General features: G+C 41.3%; 1 long non-coding RNA gene across 4 annotated transcripts; it reads right to left on the bottom strand.

Annotated features, from left to right (window-relative positions):
- Positions 1-1131: 1131 nt before the first annotated feature.
- Positions 1132-3527, bottom strand: LOC125533830. Of its 4 annotated transcripts, none has more exons than XR_007294370.1 (4): positions 3480-3527; positions 2107-2217; positions 1965-2031; positions 1132-1464 (listed from the first exon to the last, which is right to left on the bottom strand). It is a non-coding gene; the product is annotated as an uncharacterized LOC125533830 (long non-coding RNA). The 4 variants fall into 4 exon arrangements; XR_007294371.1 differs by lacking the exon at positions 3480-3527 and adding an exon at positions 2470-3471; XR_007294368.1 differs by lacking the exon at positions 3480-3527 and having other exon boundaries at positions 2107-2449.
- Positions 3528-7299: the final 3772 nt, after the last annotated feature.

The raw sequence follows: 7299 nt of genomic DNA, 5'->3' as shown, positions 1-7299 counted from the left end.
CTTATTTTTTTGGTTCATTCACCATACTCTTTTTAAAATAAAACTATAAAACCATTCGAGGTGGTATGAATTATTTATCACGGCAGGGAGCTCCTATATGTCGTACCCCGCATAGGGACGGCTCTTGACTGGGTCGGTCCATTAATCGCTAGAACAACGAAAAATTCAATGAAAAAAGTGAGCGCCCATGTGGGATCAAACCCTGTAAGGGCTCGTCGTTCACAAGATGAGTTGATGAGCTTCGATATTAACTAGATGACCTGGTTGCGCCAATGGCGCAAAAAGCGAGTTAGAAGCGATGTTAGTAGTGAGTAAGTAGGAGATGTAGATGGAAGATAATGCAATGTGGATTGTATTACAAATAGTAGGATGACTTAAATTGATTTTCAGACCAAAAGAAGAATGTTTAGAAGAGGAGGTAAGCAATTTTGGGTATGATGGCGGATACAATAATAGTGTTGGATTTCAGGAAGTGTTAATTTCCCTTTTAGGTCTTCTGGGATATTGATTTACGATCATATATAGGGCAATGTAAATGGGTTCCTTTGGTCACAGAAGCAGAAAGCTTTTCCCTAAATATATATAAAAATTGCATTATATATATAGGGTCGCGCTATTCGTCACCCTGGGTGAGAAATAAGTATTCTTCACCCCCCTCTATTTTATCATCAATGCACCGTAATTTTACGTTCCGTATGTTTTGTCTTATTTCCGACGCAAAAAGGGACCTTAAGAAAAAAAATCGCCGTAAAAAAATATTTTATGTTATGTAAAATTACAAACATAAAAACATAGTCTAAAATACACATAAACTGCAAATGTTCTTGTCTTATGACCTATATTTTTATTTTCTTATGTCAAATTTTACGTAGTGAATCAATAGGAATGTAACTATTTGAATTCGAAATGTAATTTAATTATCAAATGATCGTAAGATTACCTCGGATGAAGAATAACTTATTCTGCATATATATATTACACGGATCTAACAAAGCATAATGGATTTCAAATTTATACATACCAGAGAGTAGTGCCAAAAGCAAACAGTTCTTAGGGTGAAGCTACATAGAGCTTCATAGAGCTTCATAGGCTATTTAGGTAGTTTAGTAGACTAAACATGATGAACAGAGAGTCCAGTGCTAAAAGCAAACATGTTCTTAGGGTGAAGCTATACACAAAGAACTTCATAGGCTAATTACGTAGTTTAGTAGACTGAACACGATGCTCAGAGGGCATGCACGGTGAGACGCAAGCGCTTGTAGTTGCGCTTGAAGGCGAAGGCATATATTTCTCGTTCCTTCATATTAGCTGTGGGGGAGAAGCCTGCCCAGTCTCTGGTAATTGTTGCCCTGTTATAGACTCCTTTGATTAGATGGGCTTTGATGCAGGGATTTCCATCTCTAGATTTTATTGGCAAGTCATACAACGGCGGAGATATTTCTGGGTAAAACTGACCGAGAAATACTGCAAATGAAAGGTAACAACACTGAGAAAAGAAATATTGGAAATGAAAGGTAACAACACTGAGAAAAGAAACATTGGAAATGAAAGGTAACAACACTAAGAAGAATTGTATATATAATTGCAGGTGATGTGTATAGGGTCTTGGCATTCTTTGAGTGGCAAACGTGTGAGCCGCTTCATGTATAGCCTCACTTTGTTTCCCCATCTGCAGTGACCATTAAAGCTTAGAAAGTAGATAGTGTCGGGTGCCCGTATTCAATGGTATATAAAATGATTGGTGTAAGCATATGCATGTACTGGTATTAGTAGAGCAAATGAACACATTGTTTGATCGTACGGGTTCTGTAGGCCTTGTGTTCAGCCTTCTTCAGTTTTATGTATTTAGTTGTAGGTGTTGTATGATGATAATCATGAAGAGGGTTTCAAAGATTAGTATGAATAGGAAGGCAAATAAAATTAGGTATAATGGCATGACAATGGTAATGGTAGACGATTTGTACCATGTGATGTATGCTCCTTTTTCTTTTTTTCTTGGCTTTCATGCAACGATGCGAAGGTCCTACATAGCTATAAACAGTAAGAGGTTTAAAGATGAGTATAAGCAGTAGGTTTTAAAAAGTAAATCTGTCGTGGTGTGCTTACCAGCATCATACTGATGTTGATAACAGTTGGTTTGTAGGTTGCGTTGTTAGGCTAAGGAAGCGATTCGGAAGACCCGCTATCATCACCACTGCAAGTAACATTATAGTTTTTCTGCAAGGAAATGTCGCAGTTGTTATTCTGGTTAACTACGGCCTTTCTTAATGCTATGTAATAGTCCTTGACATAAAGACAACTCAAATCAAAAGAAAGCGGGGTAAATACTTTCAAAGCATCCACATGGTGTGCACAAGGACATCAATACAAAAAGTGATATAAAATATTAAGAAATTGTAGGTTCATTTATGTTATTCCAAGCCAAAATGTCCCAGCCAAAGAGTAGTTGTACCAGTAGAATAAACATACCAGGTTTTTTCTGGAACAAAGCAGTAAAGCGCCCATGGCCAGGAAGCCACAAGAACAAACGGTCGAACACAGTATCACTATTCGTACATTCGCTATTGCTACAATAGAATGAGAAAATATTTCTTAATATTCTTTCTTTCAATGAAAAAACATGATGTTTGCAATAAGATGAAACGATGATAAATTAGTTGTAGCCCAATTGAGCATAGAGATTCATGCATTAGAGGATAGTGGGTTCAGAGATATTGTGTAGTTTCCAGACGAGCAGGCAGCCGACAACGTGTCCGGTTGTACCTCCTCGGTGAATCCAGCATTGGGCAGGTTGTCAATGGACGCCCTTGGCATATGCTGTTGGTGGCCTCGACCTCAAAAAGTCCAGTGCATTCACCTGTGTCTAGAGAGACACGACATTGCCAGGCAAATGCAACATCGTGTAGGAACCAAAGGCATGACAGGGAAAGTTCAACAGACCTCATGCTATAACGTCAGCTAAGCGACTTTCTACTGAGGAACAAAACTACAAAGTGGTGTTGTAACAACCTGGGTTCTAGTACTGTGGTCGAAATGAATCAGCAAGGGTCCAATCGGAAGCTAACATTCTTTATAAGTTCTGGTACTGACCACACAAAAAAAACTGGAAATTTTACTTATGCGCAGTATAGTGCCTGGCCATCAGAATTACCGAAACCAAACATTATGCATATTGAAATAACTAAATTTAGTTTTTCATACAATCCATGAGATTATTCCATTCTGAAACAAGTGAAAATTTGTGGAACACCTCTTTTAGTGAAGAAGCACACTCAAAGTCACTATCCAACCCTGATTACAAATAAATAAAATGAAAAGACAACTAACAAAAATGTTTGCAACAAAAGTATTCCGTTAACATGGGTCATTAGTAAAGTATCGGGGTTGTTGGGGAACGTAGTAATTTCAAAAAAATTCCTACGCACACGCAAGATCATGGTGATGCATAGCAACGAGAGGGAAGAGTGTTGTCTACGTACCCTCGTAGACCGGAAGCGGAAGCGTTAGCACAACGCAGTTGATGTAGTCATACGTTTTCACGGCCCGACCGATCAAGCACCGAAACTACGGCACCTCCGAGTTCTAGCACACGTTCAGCTCGATGACGATCCCGGGACTCCGATCCAGCAAAGTGTCGGGGATGAGTTCCGTCAGCACGGCGGCGTGGTGACGATCTTGATGTTTTACCGTCGTAGGGCTTCGCCTAAGCAGCCGCTACAATATTATCGAGGATTATAGTGGAGGGGGGCACCTCACACGGCTAAGAGAACGATCACGAAGATCAACTTGTGTGTCTAGAGGTGCCCCCTGCCCCTGTATATAAAGGAGCAAGGGGGAGAGGCCGGCCGGCCTTTGGGGCACGCCAAGGAGGGGGGAGTCCTCCTCCTAGTAGGAGTAGGACTCCCCTTTCCTAGTCCAACTAGGAAGAGAGAAGGGGGAAGGAAAGAGAGGGAGAGGGAGAGGGAAAGAGGGGCCCCGCCCCCTACCCTAGTCCAATTCGGATTCCCCATGGGAGGGGGCATGCCACCTCCTGGGCTGCTGCCCTCTCTCTCCCCTCATGCCCACTAAGGCCCAATACTTCCCCGGGGGGTTCCGGTAACCCTTCCAGCACTCCGGTTTTCTCCGAAATCACCCGAAACACTTCCGGTGTCCAAATATAGCCATCCAATATATCAATCTTTATGTCTCGACCATTTTGAGACTCCTCGTCATGTCCGTGATCATATCCGAGACTCCGAACAATCTTCGGTACATCAAAATATATAAACTCATAATGAAACTGTCATCGTAACGTTAAGCGTGCGGACCCTACGGGTTCGAGAATAATGTAGACATGACCGAGGCACGTCTCCGGTCAATAACCAATAGCGGAACCTGGATGCTCATATTGGCTCCTACATATTCTACGAAGATCTTTTATTGGTCAGACCGCATAACAACATACGTTGTTCCCTTTGTCATCGGTATGTTACTTGCCCGAGATTTGATCGTCGGTATCTCAATACCTAGTTCAATCTCATTACCGGCAAGTCTCTTTACTCATTCCGTAATACATCATCCCGCAGCTAACTTATTAGTTGCAATGCTTGCAAGGCTTATGTGATGTGCATTACCGAGAGGGCCCAGAGATGCCTCTCCAACAATCGGAGTGACAAATCCTAATCTCGAAATACGCCAACCCAACAAGTACCTTCGGAGACACCTGTAGAGCACCTTTATAATCACCCAGTTACGTTGTGACGTTTGGTAGCACACAAAGTGTTCCTCCGATAAACGGGAGTTGCATAATCTCATAGGCATAGGAACATGTATAAGTCATGAAGAAAGCAATAGCATCAAACTAAACGATCAAGTGCTAAGCTAACGAAATGGGTCAAGTCAATCACATTATTCTCCTAATGATGTGATCCCGTTAATCAAATGACAACTCATGTCTATGGCTAGGAAACTTAACCATCTTCGATCAACGAGCTAGTCAAGTAGAGGCATACTAGTGACACTATGTTTGTCTATGTATTCACACGTGTATTATGTTTCCGGTTAATACAATTCTAGCATGAATAATAAACATTTATCATGATATAAGGAAATAAATAATAACTTTATTATTGCCTCTAGGGCATATTTCCTTCAGTCTCCCACTTGCACTAGAGTCAATAATCTAGATTACACAGTAATGATTCTAACACGCATAGAGCCTTGGTGCTGATCATGTTTTGCTCGTGGAAGAGGCTTAGTCATCGGGTCTGCAACATTCAGATCCGTATGTATCTTGCAAATTTCTATGTCTCCCACTTGGACTAAATCCCGAATGGAATTGAAGCGTCTCTTGATGTGCTTGGTTCTCTTGTGAAATCTGGATTCCTTTGCCAAGGCAATTGCACCAGTATTGTCACAAAAGATTTTCATTGGACCCGATGCACTAGTTATGACACCTAGATCGGATATGAACTCCTTCATCCGGACTCCTTCATTTGCTGCTTCCGAAGCAGCTATGTACTCTGCTTCACATGTAGATCCCGCCACGACGCTTTGTTTTGAACTGCACCAACTGACAGCTCCTCCGTTTAGTAAAAATACGTATCCGGTTTGCGATTTAGAATCGTCCGGATCAGTGTCAAAGCTTGCATCAACGTAACCATTTACGATGAGCTCTTTGTCACCTCCATATACGAGAAACATATCCTTAGTCCTTTTCAGGTATTTTAGGATGTTCTTGACCGCTGTCCAGTGATCCACTCCTGGCTTACTTTGGTACCTCCCTGCTAGACTTATAGCAAGGCACACACCGGGTCTCGTACACAGCATTGCATACATGATAGAGCATATGGCTGAAGCATAGGGAACATCTTTCATTTTCTCTCTATCTTCTGCGATGGTCGGACATTGAGTCTTACTCAACTTCACACCTTGTAACACAGGCAAGAACCCTTTCTTTGCTTGATCCATTTTGAACTTCTTCAAAACCTTGTCAAGGTATGTGCTTTGTGAAAGTCCAATTAAGCGTCTTGATCTATCTCTATAGATCTTAATGCCCAATATGTAAGCAGCTTCACCGAGGTCTTTCATTGAAAAACTCTTATTCAAGTATCCCTTTATGCTATCCAGAAATTCTATATTATTTCCAATCAATAATATGTCATCCACATATAATATCAGAAATGCCACAGAGCTCCCACTCACTTTCTTGTAAATACAGGCTTCTCCAAAAGTCTGTATAAAACCAAATGCTTTGATCACACTATCAAAGCGTTTATTCCAACTCCGAGAGGCTTGCACCAGTCCATAAATAGATCGCTGGAGCTTGCACACTTTGTTAGCTCCCTTTGGATCGACAAAACCTTCTGGTTGCATCATATACAACTCTTCTTCCAGAAATCCATTCAGGAATGCAGTTTTGACATCCATTTGCCAAATTTCATAATCATAAAATGCGGCAATTGCTAACATGATTCGGACAGACTTAAGCATCGCTATGGGTGAGAAGGTCTCATCGTAGTCAATCCCTTGAACTTGTCGAAAACCTTTTGCAACAAGTCGAGCTTTATAGACAGTAACATTACTGTCAGCGTCAGTCTTCTCCTTGAAGATCCATTTATTCTCAATTGCTTGCCGATCAACGGGCAAGTCAACCAAAGTCCACAGTTTGTTCTCATACATGGATCCCATCTTAGATTTCATGGCTTCTAGCCATTTTGCAGAATCTGGGCTCACCATCGCTTCTTCATAGTTCGTAGGTTCATCATGATCTAGTAGCATGACTTCCAGAACAGGATTACCGTACCACTCTGGTGCGGATCTTACTCTGGTTGATCTACGAGGTTCGGTAGTAACTTGATCTGAAGTTTTATGATCATAATCATTAGCTTCCTCACTAATTGGTGTAAGTGTCACAGAAACCGGTTTCTGTGATGTACTACTTTCCAATAAGGGAGCAGGTATAGTTACCTCATCAAGTTCTACTTTTCTCCCACTCACTTCTTTCGAGAGAAACTCCTTCTCTAGAAAAACTCCGAATTTAGCAACAAAAGTCTTGCCTTCGGATCTGTGATAGAAGGCGTACCCAACAGTCTCCTTTGGGTATCCTATGAAGACACATTTCTCCGATTTGGGTTCGAGCTTATCAGGTTGAAGCTTTTTCACATAAGCATCGCAGCCCCAAACTTTTAGAAACGACAACTTTAGTTTCTTGCCAAACCACAGTTCATAAGGCGTCGTCTCAACGGATTTCGATGATGTCCTATTTAACGTGAATGCAGCCGTATCTAAAGCATAACCCCAAAACGATAACGGTAAATC

Source organism: Triticum urartu, chromosome 2, assembly GCF_003073215.2.
Source record: "Triticum urartu cultivar G1812 chromosome 2, Tu2.1, whole genome shotgun sequence".
Lineage (NCBI taxonomy): Eukaryota > Viridiplantae > Streptophyta > Magnoliopsida > Poales > Poaceae > Triticum > Triticum urartu.
The sequence above is the reverse complement of the archived record's forward strand: the minus strand, read 5'-3'. Positions and strand labels throughout refer to the sequence as shown.